Source organism: Delphinapterus leucas, chromosome 14 (assembly GCF_059928025.1).
Source record: "Delphinapterus leucas isolate spDelLeu-1000000601 "Yukka" chromosome 14, BTC_Dleu_Yukka2, whole genome shotgun sequence".
Taxonomy (NCBI): Eukaryota; Metazoa; Chordata; class Mammalia; order Artiodactyla; family Monodontidae; genus Delphinapterus; species Delphinapterus leucas.
Genome location: NC_143142.1, coordinates 89288199 through 89311379, shown reverse-complemented (window position 1 = coordinate 89311379; position 23181 = coordinate 89288199).

The following is a 23181-nucleotide window of genomic DNA, read 5'->3' as shown; positions in this document are numbered from 1 at the left end:
CCAGGATCACATTCGTATCCATGAAGTAGTCACTCCCTCTCCCTCACCCCCAGCCCCTGACAACCACTGGCCTCTTCTGTCTATGGATTTGGCTATTCTGGACACTCATATAAAAGGAATCAGACAATATGTGATCTTTTGTAACTGGCTACTTACGTTTAGAATAATGTTCTTGAGGTTCGTCCGAATTATAGCATCTATCATAATTCATTCCCTTTAATGGCTGAATAATATTCCACTGTACATATGCACACTTTTTAATCCATTCATCCACTGATGAACGTTAGAGGTATTTCCATGTTGGGCTATTAGGAATAATGCCGTTATAAACATTCATGTGCAAGTTTTTATGAGGATATATGTTTTTATATCTTTTGGTTATATATACAGGAGTGAAATTGCTGGATCACGTGGTAATTCTGTGTTTACCTTTTTGAGGAACTGCCAAACCCTTTTTCTATAGTGGTTTCACCATTTTACAACAATTTAGGAAAGCTCCAATTTATTCACATGCTGCCAATACCTGCTATTTTTCATTGCTGTTATCGTTGCTCTTGCTGTTTTTGTTGTTGTTACCATCCTCATGGATGTGAAGCTGTATCTCATTATGGTTTTGATTTGCATTTCATTAATGACCAGTGATGTTGAACATCTTTTCATGTACATGTTGGCCATTTATATACTTCTTTGGAGAAATGTCTACTAAGATTCTTGACCCATTTTTAAAAACGTTATTTATTTATTTTTGGCTGTGTTTGGTCTCCGTTGCTGTGCACAGGCTTTCTCTAGTTGTGGCAAGCAGGGGCTACTCTTCGTCGTGGTGTGCAGGCTTTCCCTTGCAGTGGCTTCTCTTGTTGTGGAGCATGGGCTCTAGGCGCACGGGCTTCAGTAGTTGTAGCACTCAGGCTCAGTAGTCGTGGCTCACAGGCTCTAGAGCGCAGGTTCAGTAGTTGTGGCGCACGGGCTTAGTTGCTCCACGGGATGTGGGATCTTCCCGGACCAGGGCTCGAACCCGTGCCCCCTGCATTGGCAGGTGGATACTTAACCACTGCACGACCAGGGAAGCCTGTCTTTACCCATTTTTAAACTGGGTTGTTTGCCTTTTGTTGTTGAGTTGTTAGAATTCTTTATGTGTTATGAATACTAAACTTATCAACACATGATTTGCAAATATCTTCTCTACTCTGTACTTTTTATTTGTTTGATGATGTCCTTTGATATACAAAAGTTTTAATTTTGATGAAGTCCAGTTATTATTTCTTATGTTGCCCATGTTTTGGTGTCAAACCTAAGAATGCCTTTGCCAAATCCAAGGACAAAGAGATTTACCCCTATATTTTTTACAAATAGTTGTATGGTTTTAGCTTTCACACTTTGGCTGTTGATTTTGAGTTAATTTTTGTATACGGAGTGAGGTAGGAATCCAACTCTGTTATTTCCTGTGTGCACATCCAGTTGCTGCATCACTATTTGTTGAAGAGACTCTTCTTTCTCATACTGAAGGGTCTCAGCACCCTTGTCAATTGGCCATAAATATATAGGTTTATTACTGGACTCTTCTATTCCATTAGTACATGTGTCTATCCCTATGCTAGTACCAATACTGTTTTGATTACTGCAGCTTTGTGATCAGGTTTAAAACCAGAAGTATGAGTCTCCCAAATTTGTGTTTCTTTTTATATTTGTTGTTGGTTATTTGGGAACCCTTGCAATTCTTTTGAATTCTAATGAATTTGAGTAGTGGCTTTTCCATTTCTGCAAAAAAAAAAAGCCATTGGAATTTTTATAGGGGTTGCATTGAATATGTAGTTTGCTTCTGGAGTATTGTCATCTTAACAGTATTGTCTTCCAATTCAAGAATATGGCATATTTTCCCACTTATTTAGGTCTTCTTTACTTTCTTTCATTAATGTTTTGTAGTTTTCAATAAACAAGTCTTTTACCTCCTTGGGTAAATCAGATCCTAGGTATTTTGGAGGGATGCTATTGTAAATAGAATTGTTTCTTAATTTTCTTTTAGACTGTTCATTGTTGATGCAGAGAAACACAACTGCTCTTTGTATGTTAATCTACAAGCAATTTTGCTAAATTTATTTATTAGCTCTACTTTTTTTAAATTATTCTTTGGGATTTTCTATATGTAGAATCATCTGCAATTCGAGATAGTTTTACTTATTTCTTTCCAATTTGGATGCCTTTTATTTATTTTTCTTGCATAATTGCTCTGGCTAGGAAATACAGTACAATGTTGAATAGCAGTAGTGAAAGGGAGTATCCTTGTTTTGTTTCTTATCTTTGGGAGAAAGTCTTTTATCATTGAGTAGGATGTTGGTTTTTAGTAGCTGTGGATTTTTCATAAATGTCCTCTATCATGTTAAGGAAGTTTCTATTTCTAGTTTGCTGAGCATTTTGATCGTGAAAGACTGTTGAATTTTGTCAAGTGTTTTCTCTGCATCTATTGAGGTGATCATATGGGAGGGGGGTTCCTTCATTCTATTAATATGGTGGGTTACATTGATTGATTTTCTTATGTTGAGCCACCCTCACATGCCTAGAATAAATCCCACTTGGTCTTGGGGTATAATTCTTTAATGTGCTTTTGGACTCAATTTGCTCAATTTTTAGGTTATGAATTGAATTCTGTTCCCCTTAAGAAAAGGTATGTTGAAGTCCTAATCCCAGATACCTATGAATGTGACCTTATTTGGAAATGAGCTCACTGCAGATGAAATTAGTTTAAATGAGGTCATACTAGAGTTGAAGGAACCTCTAATTCAATGTTCCAGATGCCCTTATAAGAAGACAGCCATGTGAAGACAGAGACACAGAGGGAGAATGCTATGTAAAGATGAAGACAGAGACTGAAGTTATGCAGTGCAAACCAAAGAACACCAAAGATTTCTGACAAACCACAAGAGGCTAGGAAGAGGAAGGAAGGATTCCTCCACAGGTTTTGGAGGGAGCATGGCCCTGCTGACACTGACTTTGGATTTCTAGTTTCCCAAACTTTGAGACAATGATTTGTGTTGTATTAAGCTACTTAGGTTGTGGTACTTTGTTATGGAAGCCCTAGGAAGCTAATACACTATATTCGTAAGAGACATTGGTCTGTAGTTTTCATTTCTTGTGGTATATTCATCTGGCTTTGGAATCAAGGTAATAGTAGCCTCAGAAAATGTGTTAAGAAGTGTTCCCTCTTCTGTTTTTTGGAAAAGTTTAAGTATGATTGGTGTTTAAGTCTTATTTAAATGTTTGGTACAATTCATCAGTGAAGCCATCTGGTTCTGGGCTTTTTTTTTTAACTAACTAACTAACTAATTAATTAATTAATTAATTTAGCTTTGGCTGTGTTGGGTCTTCATTGCTGCACGTGGGTGTTCTCTAGTTGTGGTAACTGGGGGCTACTCTTCGTTGCGGTGCGCGGGCTTCTCATTGCGGTGGCTTCTCTTGTTGTGGAGCATGGGCTCTAGGCACGTGGGCTTCAGTAGTTGTTGCATGTGGGCTCAGTAGTTGTGGCTCATGGGCTCTATAGTACAGGATCAGTAGTTGTAGTGCACGGGCTTGGTTGCTCTGTGGCATGTGGGATCTTCCCAGACCAGGGCTTGAACACCTGTCCGCTGCGTTGGCAGGCGAATTCATAACCACTGTGCCACCAGGGAAGCCCTGGGCTTTTCTTTTGGGGAGAGATTTTTGTTTATTGATTCAATCTTTACTTGTTATAGGTCTGTTGAAATATTCTATTTCTTCTTGAGTCAGTATTGGTAATTTGTCTGTTTCCAAGAATTTGTCAAACTCCCCCAGATTATCTAATGTGTTGGCATACAGTTGTTCATAGTATTCTCTTCTAATCCTTCTTATTTCTATAAGTTAGGTAATAATGACCTCCCTTCATTTGTAATTTTAGTTATATGCATCTTCTCTGTTTTTTCCTTTGTTGATCTAGCAAACGTTTGTCAGTTTTGTTGATTTTCTCAAAGAATCAACTTTTGGTTTCATTGACTTTATCATGTTTATATTCTCTATTTCATTTAAATCTGCTCTAATCTTCATTATTTTCTTCCTTCTGCTGGCTTTGGGTTTGGCTTGCTCTCTTTTTCCTCATTCCTAAGGTGTATAATTTAGACTGTTGATATCTTTCTTTTTTTAATAGTGTAAGCATTTGTAGCTATATATTTCTCTGTGAGCACTATTGTCACTGCAGGCCATGAGTTTTGGTATATTGTGGTTTTGTTTTCACTCATCTCACATTATTTTCTAATTTGCTTAGCTATTTCTTCTTTGGTCCATTGGTTGTTTAGGAATATGTTGTTTAATTTCCATATAGTTTTGAATTTTCCAGTGTTCCTGTGTTATTGATATCTAGCTTCATTCTACTGTAGTCAGAAGAGATACTTTGTATGATTTCAACCTTTTAAAATTTATTGAGAATTGTTATATGCCTTACATATGATCTATCTTTGGAAAAGTCACTGTACAGATGACTGAACCCCTCAACACCAATCCCTGTGGAAGGGGAAGAAGCTGATTTTCAGAATTACCACATAGCAATGTTCAAAATATCCAGTTCTCAACAAAAAATTTACATGGCATACAAAGCAACAGAAAAATATGGTGTATTCACAGGGGGAAAAAAGCAACTGGCCATAAACATCTCTGAAGAAACCAAGACACTGGATTTACTAGATGAAGACTTTAGCTGTCTTAAATGTGCTCAGGAAGCAGAAAAAAAACATGCACAAAGAACTAAGGGCAATCAGGGGAACAATGCATAAACAGTAGGAAATATCAATAAAGAGATAGAAATTATAAAAAAGGAACCAAATGGAAATTCTGGAGCTGAAAAGTACAATAGCTGAAATTAAAAATTCACTAGAGATACCTCCCTGGTGGTCCAGTGATTAAGACTTTGCCTTCCAATGCACGGGGGTGTGGGTTTGATCCCTGGTTGGGGAGCTAAGATCCCACATGCCTCGTGGCCTAAAAAAAAAACATAAAATAGAAACAATATTGTAACAAATTCAATAAAGACTTTAAAAATAGTCCACATCAAAAAAAAAAATCCACTAGAGAGATCTAGCAGCAGATTTGAGCAGGCAGAAGAAAGGATTAGCAAACTTGGATACAGGGCAACTGAAATTACCCAGTCCGAGGAGCAGAAAGAAAAAAAGACCTACAAGACATCAAGTGTATCAATATCCACATTATGGAGTCCCAGAAGAAGAAGTAGGATAGAAAGGAAACAGAAAATATTTGAAGAAATAATGGCCAGAAATTTCCCAAATTTGAATCTACACACTCAAGTTCCATGAACTCCAAGCAGGATAAACTCTAAGAGATATCACTGAAACATGTTACAATCAAACTGTCAAAAGACAAAGAGAAAATCCTGAAAGCAGCAAGAGAGAAGCAACTTGTACAAGCACTCTTCAATAAGCCAATAAGTCAATTTCTCTTCAGAAACCATTGAAGCCAGTAGGTAATGGGAAAATATATTTAAATTACTGGGGAAAAAAGACTGTCAACTAAGAATTTTATGTCCAGCAAAATTATCCTTCAAGAAGGAGAAATTAAGAAATTCTCAGAGAAACAAAAGCTAAGAGAATTCATCATGGGTAGACCTCCCCTACAAGAAATTCTAAAGGAAATTCAGGGTGAAATTAAAGGAACCTAGATGGTAACACAAAGTCATACAAAGAAATAAAGATCTCTGGGAAAGGTAAATATATACATAAATATAAAAGTTAGTATTATTGTGTTGTTGGGTTATAACTCCTCTTCTTTTTTTCCTATATGATTTAGGAGACACATGCATAAAACAATTATTCTACATCTATGTTAATGGGTACACAACATATATAGATGCAATTAGTGATGACAGCAACACAAAGGGGAGATGATGCTGGATCGGAGCAGAGTCAACATATGCTGTTGAAGCTAAGTCTGTGTTTATTCAGTCTAGAGTCATGTAAATTTAGAATTTCACTCTAATCCCCATAGTAACCACTAAGAAAAAACCTAAAAATTATACAGAAAAAAAAAGGGAACCAAAATCAATCCCCAAAAAAGGTGGCAGTATCAGAGGAATTAAAGAACAAAAATAATAACAAATATAGAAAACAAATAGCAAATTGGCAGAAGTAAATCCATCATTGTAAGTAATCACTTTAAATGTAAATAGATTAAACTCATCAATTAAAAGGCAGATATTGGCAGAATGGATTTTAAAACATGATCCAACTATGTGCTGCCTACAGGAGACTCACTTTAGATGCAAAGAGAAAAATAGGCTGAAAGTGAAATGATGGGAAAAGATATTCTATACAAATAGTTACCAAAAGAGCTAGGGTGGCTGGTTATACTAATATGAGACAGTAGATTTAAGTCAAAAATTATTACAAGAGAAAAAGAAGGGCATTACGTATTGATAAAACAGTCAATTCATCAAGAAGATATAAGAGTAATATTTACAATAGCCAAGACATGGAAGCAACCTAAATGTCCATTGACAGATGAATGGATATAGAAGATATGGTATATATATAGATATAAAACGGAATACTATTCAGCCATTAAAGTGAATGAAATAGGTTGGCGCTGCTGCCGGTGGGTGACATGTAGGCCATGCCTGCTCCAATCCCTCCCTCCTCGCCAGGTCTGTGGATCTGTCAGCGGTCAGGCTGTCTTTGTGGACACTGCCCCATGACTGGGAGGGACCTGGCAAGCCTGGTGTGTGGTGCGGACGAGGATGCGGTGGGGCAGCTGCCTGCTGGCATTCTCTGCACTGCCCTCCGCCCCCCCACCTGGCGTGGGAAGTAAATATCAAACCGAAAGTGAGGGAAGCACAGAGGCAGGAGCTGGCAGAGTGATGGGAAGTGCAAGAACCAGGGCCGAGAGCCACGTGGCTTACAGGGTCTTGGTGCTCTGGCCGGTTGTCAGGCCTGAGACTTTGAGGTGGGAGAGCTGAGTTCAGGACATTGATCCACCAGAGACCTCCCATTCCCTCATAATATCAATCAGCAAGAGGTCTCCCAGAGATCTCCATCTCAACACTAGGACCCAGCTCCACTCAACGACCAGCAAGCTACAGTGCTGGATACCCCATGCCAAACAACTAGCAAGACAGGAACACAACCCCACTCATTAGCACAGAGGGTGCCGAAAATCATAATAAGTTCACAAACACCCCCAAACACATCAACAGATGCAGTCCTGCCCACCAGAAAGACAAGATCCAGCCTCATCCACCAGAACACAGGCATCAGGCCCCTCCACCAGGAAGCCTACATAACCCACTGAACCAACCTTGCCCATTGGGGGCAGACACCAAAAACAATGGGAACTACGAACCTGCAGCCTGCAAAAAGGAGGCCCCAAACACAGTAAGTTAAGCAAAATGAGAAGACAGAGAAACACACAGCAGATGAAAGAGCAGGTAAAAACCCACCAGACCAAACAAATGAAGAGGAAATAGGCAGTCTACCTGAAAAAGAATTCAGAGTAATGACAGTAAAGATGATCCAAAATCTTGCAAATAGAATGGAGAAAATACAAGAAACGCTTGCTCTGTTAGAGCAAACAAACAATGATGAACAACACAATAAATGAAATTACAAATTCTTTAGAAGGAATCAATACTAGAATAACTGAGGAAGAAGAACAGATAAGTGACCTGGAAGACAAAATAGTGGAAATAACTACCACAGAGCAGAATAAAGAAAAAAGAATGAAAAGAATTGAGGACAGTCTCAGAGACCTCTGGGACAACATTAAACACACCAACATTCGAATTATAGGGGTCCCAGAAGAAGAAGAGAAAAAGAAAGGGACTGAGAAAATATTTGAAGAGATTATAGTTGAAAACTTCCCTACTATGGGAAAGGAAATAGTCAATCAAGTCCAGGAAGCACAGAGAGTCCCATACAGGATAAATCCAAGGAGAAACATGCCAAGAAACAGGCTAATCAAACTATCAAAAATTAAATACAAAGAAAAAATATTAAAAGCAACAAGGGAAAAGCAGCAAAAAACATAAAAGGAATCCCCATAAGGTTAATAGCTGATCTTTCAGCAGAAACTCTGCAAGCCAGAAGGGTGTGGCAAGACATATTTAAAGTGATGAAAGGGAAAAACCTACAACCAAGATCACTCTACCCAGCAAGGATCTCATTCAGATTTGACGGAGAAATTAAAACCTTTACAGAAAAGCAAAAGAGAATTCAGCACCACCAAACCAGCTTTACAACAAATGCTAAAGGAACTTCTCTAGGCAGGAAAGACAAGAGAAGGAAAAGACCCACAATAACAAACTCAAAACAATTTAAAAAATGGTAATAGGAACATACATATCGATAATTACCTTAAATGTAAATGGATTAAATGCTCCAACCAAAAGACACAGACTGGCTGAATGGATACAAAAACAAGATCCATATATATGCTGTCTACAAGACACCCATTTCAGACCTAGGGACACATACAGACTGAAAGTGAGGGGATGGAAAAAGATATTCCATGCAAATGGAAATCGAAAGAAAGCTGGAGTAGCAATTCTTATATCAGACAAAATGGACTTTAAAATAAAGACTATTACAAGAGACAAACAAGGACACTACATAATGATCAAGGGACCAATCCAAGAAGAAGATAGCAGGGCTTCCCTGGTGGCTCAGTGGTTGAGAGTCCGCCTGCCGATGCAGGGGAAACAGGTTCGTGCCCCGGTCCGGGAAGATCCCACATGCCGTGGAGTGGCTGGGCCCGTGAGCCATGACCACTGAGCCTGTGTGTCCAGAGCCTGTGCTCCACAGTGGGAGAGGCCACAACAGTGAGAGGCCCGTGTACCACACACACAAAAAAGAAGATATGACAGTTGTAAATATTTATGCACCCAACAGAGGAGCACCTCAATACATAAGGCAAATGCTAACACCCATAAAAGGGGAAATCGACAGTAACACAATAATAGTAGGGGACTTTAACACCCCACTTTCACCAATGGACAGATCATCCAAAATGAAATAAATAAGGAAACACAAGCTTTAAGTGACACATTAAACAAGATGGACGTCATTGATATTTATAGGACATTCCATCCAAAAACAACAGAATATACTTTCTTCTCAAGTGCTCATGGAACATTCTTCAGGATAGATCATATCTTGGGTCACAAATCAAGCCTTGGTAAATTTAAGAAAACTGAAATTGTGTCAAGTATCTTTTCCGACCACAATGCTATAAGACTAGATACCAATTACAGGAAAAAAAAAACTATAAAAAATACAAATACATGGAGGCTAAACGATATACTACTAAATAACCAAGAGATCATTGAAGAAATCAAAGAGGAAATCAAAAAATACCTAGAAAGAAATGACAATAAAAACACGATGACCCAAAACCTATGGGATGCAGCAAAAGCAGTTCTAAGAGGAAAGTTTATAGCAATACAATCCTAACTCAGGAAACAAGAAAAATCTCAAATAAGAAAGCAATTAGAGAAAGAAGAACACAAAAACACCAAAGTTAGCAGAAGGAAAGAAATCATAAAGATCAGATCAGAAACAAATGAAAAAGAAATGAAGGAAACAACAGCAAAGATCAATAAAACTAAAAGCTGGTTCTTTGAGAAGATAAACAATATTGATAAACCATTAGCCAGACTCATAAAGAAAAAAGGGAAAAGACTCAAATCAATATAATTAGAAATGAAAAAAGGAGAAGTAACAACTGACACTGCAGAAATACAAAGGATAATGAGAGATTACTACAAGCAACAATATGCCAATAAAATAGTCAACCTGGAAGAAAAGGACAAATTCTTAGAAAAGCACAGCCTTCCCAAACTGAACCAGGAAGAAATAGAAAATATAAACAAACCAATCACAAGCACTGAAATTGAAACTGTGATTAAAAACCTTCCAACAAACAAAAGCCCAGGACCAGATGGCTTCACAGGTGAATTCTATCAAACATTTAGAGAAGAGGTAACACCTATCCTTCTCAAACTCTTCCAAAATATAGCAGGAGGAAGAACATTCCCAAACTCATTCTTCAAGGCCACCATCACCCAGATACCAAAACCAGACAAAGATGTCACAAAAAAAGAAAACTACAGGCCAATATCACTGATGAACATAGAGGCAAAAATCCTCAACAAAATACTAGCAAACAGAATCCAACAGAACATTAAAAGGATCATACACCATGATCGGTGGGGTTTATCCCAGGAATGCAAGGATTCTTCAATATATGCAAATCAATCAATGTGATAAACCATATTAACAAACAGAAGGAGAAAAACCATATGATCATCTCAATAGATGCAGGAAAAGCTTTTGACAAAATTCAACATCCATTTATGACAAAACCCCTCCATAAAGTAAGCACAGAGGGAACTTACCTCAACATAATTAAGGCCATATATGACAAACCCACAGCCAACATCGTTCTCAATGGTGAAAAACTGAAAGCATTTCCACTAAGATCAGGAAGAAGACAAGGTCGCCCACTCTCACCTCTATTATTCAACATAGTTATGGAAGTTTTAGCCACAGCAATCAGAGAAGAAAAAGAAATAAAGGGAATCCAAATCAGAAAAGAAGAAGTAAAACTGTCACTGTTTGCAGATGACTTGATAGTATACACAGAGAATCCTAAAGATGCTACCAGAAAAATACTAGAGCTAATCAATGAATTTGGTAAAGTAGCAGGATACAAAATTAATGCACAGCAATCTCTTGCAATCCTATACACTAACGAGGAAAAATCTGAAAGAGAAATTAAGGAAACACTCCCATTTACCACTGCAACAAAAAGAATAAAATACCTAGGAATAAACCTACCTAAAGAGACAAAAAACCAGTATGCAGAAAACTATAAGACACTGATGAAAGAAACTAAAGATGATACAAACAGATGGAGAGATATACCATGTTCTTGGATTGGGAGAATCAACATTGTGAAAATGACTATACTACCCAAAGCAATATACAGATTCAATGCAATCCCTGTCAAACTACCAATGGCATTTTTCACAGAACTAAAACAAAAAATTTCACAATTTGTATGGAAACACCAAAGACCCCGAATAGCCAAAGCAATCTTGAGAAAGAAAAATGGGGCTGAAGGAATCAGGCTCTGGGACTTCAGACTATACTACAAAGCTACAGTAATCAAGACAGTATGGTACTGGCACAAAAACAGAAATACAGATCAATGGAATAGGATAGAAAGCACAGAGATAAATCCACATACATATGGTCACCTTATCTTTGATAAAGGAGGTAAGAATATACAATGGAGAAAAGACAGCCTCTTCAATAAGTGGTGCTGGAAAGACTGGACAGCTACATGTAAAAGAATGAAATTAGAACACTCCCTAACACGATACACAAAAATAAACTCAAAATGGATTAAAGACCTAAATGTAAGGCCAGACACTATAAAACTCTTAGAGGAAACCATAGGCAGAACACTCTATGACATAAATCACAGCAAGATCCTTTTCGACCCACTTCCTAGAGAAAGGGAAATAAAATAAACAAATGGGACCTAATGAAACTTAAAAGCTTTTGCACAGCAAAAGAAACCTTAAGACGAAAAGACAACGCTCAGAATGGGAGAAAATATTTGCAAACGAAGCAACTGACAAAGGATTAATCTCCAAAATATACAAGCAGCTCATGCACATCAATATCAAAAAAACAAACAACCCAATCCAAAAATGGGCAGAAGACCTAAATAGACATTTCTCCAAAGAAGATATACAGATTGCCAACAAACACATTAAAGGATGCTCAACATCACTAATCATTAGAGAAATGCAGATCAAAACTACAATGAGGTATCAGCTCACACTGGTCAGAATGGCCATCATCAAAAAATCTACAAACAACAAATGCTGGAGAGGGTGTGGAGAAAAGGGAACCCTCATGCACTGTTGGTGGGAATGTAAATTGATACAGCCACTATAGAGAACAGTATGGAGGTTCCTTAGAAAACTAAAAATAGAACTACCATACAACCCAGCAATCCCACTACAGGGCATATGCCTGGAGAAAACCATAATTCAAAAAGAGTCATGGGGACTTCCCTGGTGGCGCAGTGGTTAAGAATCCGCCTGCCAATGCAGGGGACACAGGTTCGAGCCCTTGTCTGGGAAGATCCCACATGCCGCGGAGTAACTAAGCCCATGTGCCACAACTACTGAGCTTGTGCTCTAGAGCCCACAAGCCACGACTCCTGAGCCTGTGTGCCACAACTACTGAAGCCCACGCACCTAGAGCCCATGCTCCGCAACAAGAGAAGCCACTGCAATGAGAAGCCTGCACACCGCAACGAAGAGTAGCCCACGCTCGCCGCAATTAGAGAAAGCCCATGGGCAGCAACAAAGACCCAATGCAGCCAAATAAATAAATAAACAAACAAATAAATAAGTTTTTTTAAATTATAAAAAAAAAAGGGTCATGTACCACAATGTTCATTGCAGCTCTATTTACAATAGCCAGGACATGGAATCAACCTAAGTGTCCATCGACAGATGGATGGATAAAGAAGATGTGGCACATATATACAATGGAATATTACTCAACCATAAAAAGAAATGAAACTGAGTTATTTGTAGAGGTGGATGGACCTAGAGTCTGTCATACAGAGTGAAATAAGTCAGAAAGAGTAAAACAAATACCATACACTAACACATATATATGGAATCTAAATAAATAAATGGTTCTGGAGAACCTAGTGGCAGGACAGGAATAAAGATGCAGATGTAGAGAACGGACTTGAGGACATGGGGAGGGGGAAGGGTAAGCTGGGACGAAGGGAGAGAGTGGCATGGACATATATACACTACCAAATGTAAAATAGAGAGCTAATGGGAAGCGGCTGCATAGCATAGGCAGATCAGCTCGGTGCTTTGTGACCACCTAGAGGGGTGGGATAGGGAGGCGGGGGCAGGGAGATGCAAGAGGGAGGGGATACGGGGATATATGTATACGTATAGCTGATTCACTTTGTTATACAGCTGAAACTAACACACTATTATAAAGCAATTATAGTCTAATAAAGATGTTTTTAAAAAAGAATGAAATAATGCCATCTGCAGCAACATGGACGGACCTAGAGATTATCATACTTAGCGATGTAAGTCAGAAAGAAAGAAAAATGCCATATGATATCATTTACACGTGGAATCTAAAGTACGACGCAAATGAACATATCTATAAAACAGAAACAGAGTCACAGACATAGAGAACAGACTGGTGGTTTCCAAGGGTAGGGGGGATGGAAGGATTGGGAGTTTGGGATTAGCAAATACAAACTATTATATATAGGATGGATAAACAGCAAGGTTTTACTGTATAGCACAGGGAACTATATTTAATATCCTGTGATAAACCATAATGGAAAAGATATGAAAAAAAATATATATATATACAGAAATATATGAGTGCATATATATATATATATATAACTGAGTCACTTTGCTGTACAGCAGAAACTAACACATTGTAAATCAACTATACTTCAATAATTTTTTAAAAAGATATAACAGTTATAATTATATATGCACTAAAAAGGTGGAGTCTCAAAACATATGAAGCAAATATTGACAGAATTGGAGGGGAAGATAGACAGTTCTACCAGAACAGTTGGAGATTTCAATTCTCTACTTTCAATAATGGATAGAACATCTAAACAGGAGATCAATAAGGAAACAGAGGACTTGAACAACGTTAAAAACCAATTAAACCTAACAGACATATACAGAAAACTCCACTCAACAGCAGCAGAATACACATTCTTCAGTGCACGTTGGTCATTACATTTTGAATCAACAGTGAATGTCTGTTCTTTTTTTTAAATTAATTTATTTTTATTTATTATTTTTGGATGTGTTGGATCTTAGTTGCTGCACGAGGAGTCTTCCTGTACCACAGAACAGTCTAATTTTTCTCTTACCACCCTATGACCGCACCTAAAATGAGCACCTTCTCCAGAGTTCCTGCTACCCAAGGAGAAAGCAATAATGAGGCTTGGCTCTGATTCCAGATAAGAGACACCCACCCCAGGAGCATCCTCAGGCTGAGGCAAGAGAGGCATCAAATTGTGCACGTGCAGCAGCATCTCATTATCAAGCAGAAGTGGGTTATATTAGTGTTCTCTTAATTAATATATTTCTCCATGCTTTGGTAAGAGTGTCTCAGTGCCTTCTTACCAGAACCTAGGGAGGAAATGTGTAAGTGGGTCTTACTTGACATACCCATTCCATTATTTTTTAACTCATTAAGCCAGGAGAGTCCATTAAATCAAGAAAGTTATGGATCTCAAATTCATTTAATGTGGCCACCAATTACTCTGGCTGTCAGTCAACCAACTAAGAAAATTGTGAGAACAACTCCCAGCTGCTGAGGCTAACGCTGAGTCCAGAATATCTGCTAAGTACCCCATATCAATAGATTCTGTTCAACCCAACATTGTTTTCCTCCTCGTATAATATCAATAGAATCCATTTTCAAACGTTATGCTCAGATATCCGTTGATAACAACTAGAACAAGCCTTTTGCATACCTCTCTCCCCGGGCCAGACTTGGTATGCATCCCCCATGCACAGGGATCTGACTGTGGTGGGTGGGTCTTGAGAATGGCATTCTCTTGAAAGCTAACTGTCTCGCTGAGAACATTACAAAGTCTTCACAAGGGGAGGTTGGTCTCCTCGGATGGGAGAAGGACACTGGACTCTAGCAGTGAGGGAGGTACAGAGGAACTTGGAGGTTCAAGCTTCTCATACTCATCAGAATCCACCCAAGGATCCCTATTCCACTGCTGAGGGCTCCTCTCTTCCCCAGTCAATGCCCTAACTTTTGGTAAAATGCCTGGAGAGGTGTGACGTCATCTTGTGTTGTTCTTCAGAAACCTGAAGGATAAGATTTGGGTCAAACACAGAGAAGTGGGCTCTTTCACAGCTTGGGGCCCAGTCCACCTGCTTTTGATTCTAAATGAGAACAGCTTAGGAAAATATAACCAACCTGGTGTCCTTGGGACTCTGTGTGCAGGAAGTCCCTGCCCAGCCCATCTAGCCCCTTTCCCATCAGTACCTCCAAGACCTCAGTTCCCACACAGTATTCCCTGATTTCCTTTTAGCCCCTTTCCACAATCCCTGCTTTTATTACTCTGAGAAAGTTTCTTGCTCTGAGCTCTCCTCTCTGGATCCTTCACCTCGTTTATGTCCTCATTACTGTTTTCTGTCTCCACCCTGCCTGAGAGTTATCTGAGACAACCCTGAAGGCCCCTCACCCTTGAGGGGATCCTCACGGGCTTCTCTTAGAGATTTGTAATGAGTTTCTCTTAGAAGCTCAGAGAAGCTCCATAATTAAAACACACACACACACACACACACACACACACACACACACACCCCTTTTTAATGCTGTCAGTTCATGTTTTGTTTGATTTAGTGCTTTCAAAAGCCAGAATAAAGGTCTGACCATTTTAGGAGTCAAGGTAGTAAAATGAAGTGGCCCTGTGTGAACAAGCTCCTTTTAAGAGGAAGTAGAGAAATAGAGAAATTCTTAGAAAGGTACAACCTTCCAAGACTGAACCAGGAAGAAATAGAAAATATGAACAGACCAATCACAAATAATGAAATTGAAACTGCAATTTAAAAACTTCCAACAAACAAAAGTCCAGAAGCAGATGGCTTCACAGGTGAATTCTATCAAACATTTAGAGAAGAGCTAACACCTATCCTTCTGAAACCATTCCAAAAAATTGCAGAGGAAGGAACACTCCCAAGCTCATTCTTTGAGGCCACCATCACCCTGATACCAAAACCAGGCAAAGATACCACACAAAAAAAGAAAGAAAGAAAATTACAGGCCAATATCTATGATGAACATAGACACAAAAATCCTCAACAAAATTCTAGCCAACAGAATCCAACAACACATTAAAAGAATCATACACCATGACCAAGTGGGATTTATCCCAGGGATGCAAGGATTCTTCAATATATGCAAATCAATCAACGTAATACACTACATTAGCAAACTGAAGAATAAAAACCATATGGTCATCTCAATAAATGCAGAAAAGCTTTTGACAAAATTCAACACCTACTTATGATAAAAACTCTCCAGAAAGTGGGCATAGAGGGAACCTACCTCAGATAATAAAGACCATATACAACAAACCCTCAACTAACATCTATCTTAATGGTGAAAAACTGAAAGCATTTCCTCTAACATCAGGAACAAGACAAGGATTTCCACTCTTGCCACTCTTATTCAACATAGTTTTGGAAGTCCTAGCCAAGGCAATCAGAGAAGAAAAACAAATAAAAGGAATCCAAACTGGAAAAGAAGAAGTAAAACTGTCACTGTTTACAGATGACATGATACTATACATAGAAAGTTCTAAAGATGCTACCAGAAAACTACTAGAGCTCTTCAATGAACTTGGGGAAGTTCCAGGATACAAAATTAATACACAGAAATCTGTTGCATTTCTATACACTAACAACGAAAGACCAGAAAGAGAAATTAAAGAAACAATCCCATTTACCATTGCATCGAAAAGAATAAAATACCTAGGGATAAACCTACCTAAGGAGGCAAAAGACCTGTACTCAGAAAACTATAAGATGCTGATGAAAGAAATCAAAGAGGACACAAACAGATTCAGAGAGATATATCATGTTCTTGGATTGGAAGAATCAATATTGTCAAAATGACTATACTACCCAAAGCAATCTACAGATTCAATGCAATACCTATCAAATTACCAATGGCATTTTCACAGAATTAGAAAAAAACATGTTTACAATTTGTATGGAAACACAAAAGACCCCGAATAGCCAAAGCAATCTTGAGAAAGCAAAACGGAGCTGGAGGAATCAGGCTCCCAAACTTCAGACTATACTACAAAGCTACAGTAATCAAGACAGTATGGTACTGGCACTAAAACAGAAATATAGATCAATGGAACAGGACAGAAAGTCCAGAGATAAACGCATGCACCTATGGTCACCTAATCTATGACAAAGGAGGCAAGAATATACAATGGAGAAAAGACAGTCTCTTCAATAAGTGGTGCTGGGAAAACTGGACAGCTACATGTAAAAGAATGAAATTAGAACACTCTCTAACACCATACACATAAAAAAACTCAAAATGGATTAAAGACCTAAATGTAAGGCCGTATACTATAAAACTCTTAGAGGAAACCATAGGCAGGAACACTCTCTGACATAAATTGCAGCAATATCTTTTTTGATCCATCCCCTAGAGTAATGAAAATAAAAACAAAAATAAACAAATGGGACCTAACGAAACTTAAAAGCTTTTGCACAGCAGAGGAAACCATAAATAAAAAGAAGAGACAACCCTCAGAATGGGAGAAAATATTTGCAAATGAAGTGACCAACAAGGGATTAATCTCCAAAGTACACAAACAGCTCATGCAGCTCAATATCAAAAAACAAATAAACAAACAACCCAATCAAAAAATGCGTGGAAGATCTAAGTAGACAAAAAAGACATACAGATGGCCAAAAAGCACATGAAAAATGCTCAACATCACAAATTATTAGAGAAATGCAAATCAAAACTACAATGAGGTATCACCTCACACCAGTCAGAATGGGCATCATCAAAAAAATCTACAAACAATAAATGCTGGTGAGGGTGTGGAGAAAAGGGAACCCTCCCACGGTGTTGGTGGGAATGTAAACCATTATGGAGAACAGTATGGAGGTTCCTTAAAAAACTAAATATAGAACTACCATATGACACAGCAATCCCACTCCTGGGCATATATCTTGAGAAAACCATAATTTGAAAAGATACATGCACCCCAATTTACACTGCAGCATTATTTACAATAGCCAAGACATGGAAGCAACTTAAATGTTCAACAGAGGAGTGGATAAAGAAGATGTGGTACACATATACAATGGAGTATTACTCAGCCATAAAAAAGAATGAAATAATGCCATTTCCAGCAACATGGATGGACCTAGAGATTGTCATACTGAGTGAAGTGAGTCAGACAAAGAGAAATATCATATGATATTGCTTCTATGTGGAATCTAAAAAACTGTACCAATGAACCTATTTACAAAACATAAATAGAGTCACAAAGGTAGAAAACAAACTTATGGTTACCAGGGGATAAGGTAGGGGGGATAAATTGGGAGATTGACATTGACATATATACACTACTATGTATAAAATATATAACTAGGACTTCCCTGGTGGGGCAGTGGTTGGGAATCTGCCTGCCAATGCAGGGACACGGGTTCGAGCCCTGGTCCGGGAGGATCCCACATGCTGTGGAGCAACTGGGCCCATGCGCCACAACTACTGAGCCTGAGCTCTAGAGCCCGCAAGCCACAGCTCCTGCACCCGAATGCTGCAACTACTGAAGCCCGTGAGCCTGGAGCCCGTGCTCCGCAATGGTGGGGAGTCCACCATGGTGAGAAGCCCGCACACCGCGGCGAGGAGTGGCCCCCGCTCGCGCAACTAGAAGAAGCCCGTATGCAGCAACGAAAACCCAACACAGCCCAAAATTAAATAAATAAATAAATAATTAATTAATTAAAAAAAATAGATAACTGATAAGGACCTACTGTAGAGCACAGTGAAATCTACTCAATACTCTGTAATGGCCTATGTGGGAAAAGATTCTAAAAAACAAACCAAAAAGTGGATGTATGTATAACTGATTCACTTTGCAGTACACCTGAAACTAACACAACATTGTAAATCAACTATATTCCAATTTAAAAAAAAAAAAAAAGAGGAAGTACAGCGTCATTCAGAGAAGAGGAGGAGGAGAAAGTTTCCAAAGCTGTCTGGTGTTTCGGAAAACAGCAGTGGTGGCTTAGATAGGAGAAGCTAAGTGGGGACCTTCACAGCACAGAGGTGTGGAGGCCGCAGCTCACACGTGCACCACAGACCAGAGCTGAAATACGCTGGAGGGTGTGGGGCAGAGGCCCTAGAAAGCCTAGGGCAGGCTCAAGGTCAAGAGAAGAAGCGAATTTAGAGAAGAACGCAGTCACTCTCGCTCCTTGAAGCCTTACTTTGCTGGGTTTATTCTGCTTTCAAATAGAAAGTAAAGGGGAATTCCCTGGCGGTCCACTGGTTACGGCTCGGCGCTTTCACTGCCAGGGCCCAGGTTCAATCCCTGGTTGGGGAACTAAGATCCCACAAGCCACGTGACGCGGCCAAAAAAAAAAAAGAAAAAAAAAAGTAAAAACTTACTGTTACTAAGCAAGCTTTCTACCAGTGAGGTATGAAGTGCATATCCTTCCTGGGCCACCCAGCCAGCATCTCGAGAGCGGCACCCTCTCTGGTTCCTCCTGGGAGCCTCGCAGCCTTTGACTACAAGGCTGATTTCTGAGTATCCGCCGCGTGCTCTGGACACCCTGACTTAGCTGACGCGGCACAGGCCACACTCCGCCTTCCTGTTTCAGCTCACAGGTACACATATTCTTTTGTGGTCCATTTAGTGACACTTTTTTTGCATTTTGGTGCCTTTTCTTTGTGTTTTCAGGGTTCCTGAGCCCAGGAGGAGAAAACGCAGTGTTAGATGAGCTGCATCCAGGCTGAATCAGGCGCTGCTGGCCACAAGGTCAACGTTAATGCATCAACAATATGTAGAGGAAGGGCATCTTTAAGCAAAAGCACACACAAAGCAACGTTCTGTTGGTCGGGTGAGGAAAACGCTGTGACCAGAGGCCTGGGGGAAGCTGCCCGGGTAATTCCCGAGGAGCCAGGCTTCAGGGTTCACAGTGGCTTTTTGTGCGTAAGGACCTCAGATCATAAGAATCAACTGTATGTGCCCCTGTGGTGCTCTGCAGAGCACGACCCTCTGCCCCTTTGATGGAAGAGAACACAGCCAACAATGTCCCACCACAGAGCAGACTGTTAGCAGAGCAGAGTGGCTGCATCCCGAGCCCCTCCTCGCTTCACCATTTCCTTTCGTGTTTCCAGTCTTTCCTCCAGTCATTTCCTTCTGCTTCTCAGGTTCCCCAGAATTAAGTCTCACGAGCTGTTTTAATCAGATTCATCCCGCCATAATGGAGAAATAGCAAAACATTGGGAACTTCTGGCCTCCCAGTGGTATTTTTAAGTTTTTATTAGAAGAGGGATACAAGTGGGACTTCCCTGGTGGTCCAGTGGTTAAGAACCCGCCTTCCAACGTAGGGCATGTGGGTTCGATCCCTGGTCGGGGACCTAAGATCCCACATGCTGCGGGTCAACTAAGCCCGAGCGCCAAAACTAGAGAGCCCGCATGTCACAATGAAGACCCAGCACAGCCAAATAAAAAAATCTTAAAAAAGAAGAGGAGGGCTTCCCTGGTGGCGCAGTGGTCGAGAGTCCGCCTGCCGATGCAGGGGACGCGGGTTCATGCCCTGGTCTGGGAGGATCCCACGTGCCGCGGAGCGGCTGGGCCCGTGAGCCATGGCCGCTGAGCCTGCGTGTCCAGAGCCTGGGCTCCGCAACGGGAGAGGCCACAACAGTGAGAGGCCCGCGTACCGCAAAAAAAAAAAAAAAAAAAAGAAGAGGAATGCAAGTATTTTTAGGGGGAAAAAGTCATCATTTAAAAATTGGTTTACACACACTTATTCCCAAACTAAAAAACAAACACACAGTTATCATAAAAGGTAGCAAAGGGAAAGGAGAATTAATACTTAATTCTCAAAAATCACAGAGATGTTATTGTCTCATTTTACAGGTGAGGCAACTGCAACTCAGAGAGACGAAGGAGGTGACTGAATTCACACCCCCAACTGTGTGCAGAGACAGGCCACCGGACTGCACGCTCCTGGTCCTTCCCATTTTCCTGCACGACTGCCACAGGTGTCATAATCACCTCCGACACCGGAGCGGAGCCCGCACGGCAGGTGGAGTGCAAACCCCCCATGAGGCGCGGGAGTTGAGCAGAGAACTACCCGAACACTGAGGTCTTCTAAACCTCGTTTTTGGTCATCTTCTCCCTCCATATCTAATTTAGGCTCACTTTCTAGGTTTTGTTCAAGTTCAGAGACACCACTTAATGACACTGGGACTTGTCTGCCAAGTCATTCCTCCGCGTTCTCCCCATTGTGATTGAAACAGCTTTTACTGCCGGACACACCTCTCCACTCCCGCCTTTGTCACAGCCTTTCTTTTCTTTCATAAAGTGTTGGTCCCAACCAGCTGGAAATGGAGGTGATTCTTGTTCATTTACATACCAGAACACACTTTCTTTCAAAAAGCCATGGAAAAAATAATTTCTGAATTGTTTAGAGGAAAATTTTATGACTGCATTTTAAAATAAAATGTCAGTGAGGCTCACTTTGAGAACTCACTTGAAATCACTCAGCTAAGAGGATGGCTCTGCAGGCAACGTACATACAGTCACACCTACTCTGCCGAGCACCCTGGCAGGTGCAGATGAAATGGAATGCGGTGAAGGAAGCTTTAAAAGTAGACATTTACAAAAATTCAAACTATATATTTTATATAGAAAACAAAACAGTACGATACCTAATTCAGAATTTCTCCTTTATCATAATTGTCATGTTTTAATAAATTTTACTCCTTTTCCTATAAAAGCAGAATGCTCACCATTCTTCAAACAGGCACAAAGCTTAAAAGTTAGGCTTTAAGATAAAAGCAGTCCCCCCCGTCTCCAGCGTCGCACGTCACACAGAAGCTTGTCTGCACAACGTAGTGTAACTTTTATATGTGTCGTCTATTCACTTCTTTTTTCTTCCTTAGTGATCTTCTCCTATCCTTCTCCTTTGGGGTTTTACTGTCCTTTATCTAACTCCAAATTATAAAATTAGAAGTAAAATTTGCGTCTGGCTTTGCCCTGCTACACTGCTAATGCTCAAAAATCATAAACAGGAACCTACATCGTCTGCCCTGTAGACAGTTTGGGTTTGCACTAGCTCTTGGCCGTCCTGGGGGACAGCTGCGCCCCCAGCGGCAGCTGCAGGAGGGTGAGGACCAGCGGGCAGTGCAGTCCTGTTTTGATGTCCTGCGACAGCGCCTGCTTCCAGCCTTTAGAGGGGCCTCCAGGGCCCCAGCCTCCCAAAGTCCCTCAGACTCAGAACGGGGGGGCACAGCCGCTGCCAACAGGAGTCCCTGGGCCTCCCGCGCCCCTTTCTAGTCCAAGACAGACGCTCACCAGGGCCCCTCCCTGGTCTCCCCCCACCAAAACAACAAGCCACCCAATTAAAAAACGGGCAGAGGACCTGAATAGACATTTTTCCAAAGAAGACATACAGATGGCCAACAGACACATGAAAAGATGCTCAACATCTAATCATCAGGGGAATGCAAACTAAAACTACGAGATGTCACCTCACACCTGTTAGAAGAATGGCTATTATCAAAAAGACAACAAATAACAAATGTTGGTGAGGGTGTGGAGAAAGGGGAATCCCCATGCACTGCTGGTGGGAATGTAAATTGGTGCAGCCTCTCTGGAAGTTCTTTTAAAAATTAAAAATAGAACTACCATAAGATCCAGCAATCCATTTCGTGGGATTCACAAGGACAGCTGAGCAGAGGGCTCCTGGGTTTTGGCTCTCAGACCAAGAAAACGCAAATGGATGTTTTGCTTATAATCGTCGGCTCAGAAAAGACCACACTACCCCGTCCTTTGGCGCATTCCTTCCCAGGACGAATGATCCAGTCCCTTCAAAGTCGCTCAGGAATCTGGCGAGAGCACCAGAGACCGGGCTTCACACTCGAGGGGTTTCTAGCAGGTGGTCCGGTCCCCGCCCCCTTTACCTGCTGACTTTCACAAAACACAGGAGAAAGCCATCTGCTAGATTTTCTTTTAAACAAGGGACTAACGTCTTTTCCCCTCGACCTTGCTTCCACGTTCTGCTTTACAAGCCTGCGAAGAACATTTAGCGGTTCTCCCACCTAGAGCCGCCGAAGCCGACCGGCCTGGGCGGGATCTGCGACCTCGCGGGCAGCAAACTCTGGGGGCAGGCTCCCCGCCGGTTGCCCCACGGCCCAGGGTCAGAGACTCCTCTTCCCAACCCCGCCCCTCGCCCCGCCGTCCCCCGCCCCAATCCAGGCTAAAGAGAAGGTCCGCTCCCCGGCTCAAAGGAGGTGGGCGGTACTTGCAACAGCTGGAGACCCGCGTCTCCGCCGGCACCCGCGCGGCCAGAGCACGTCG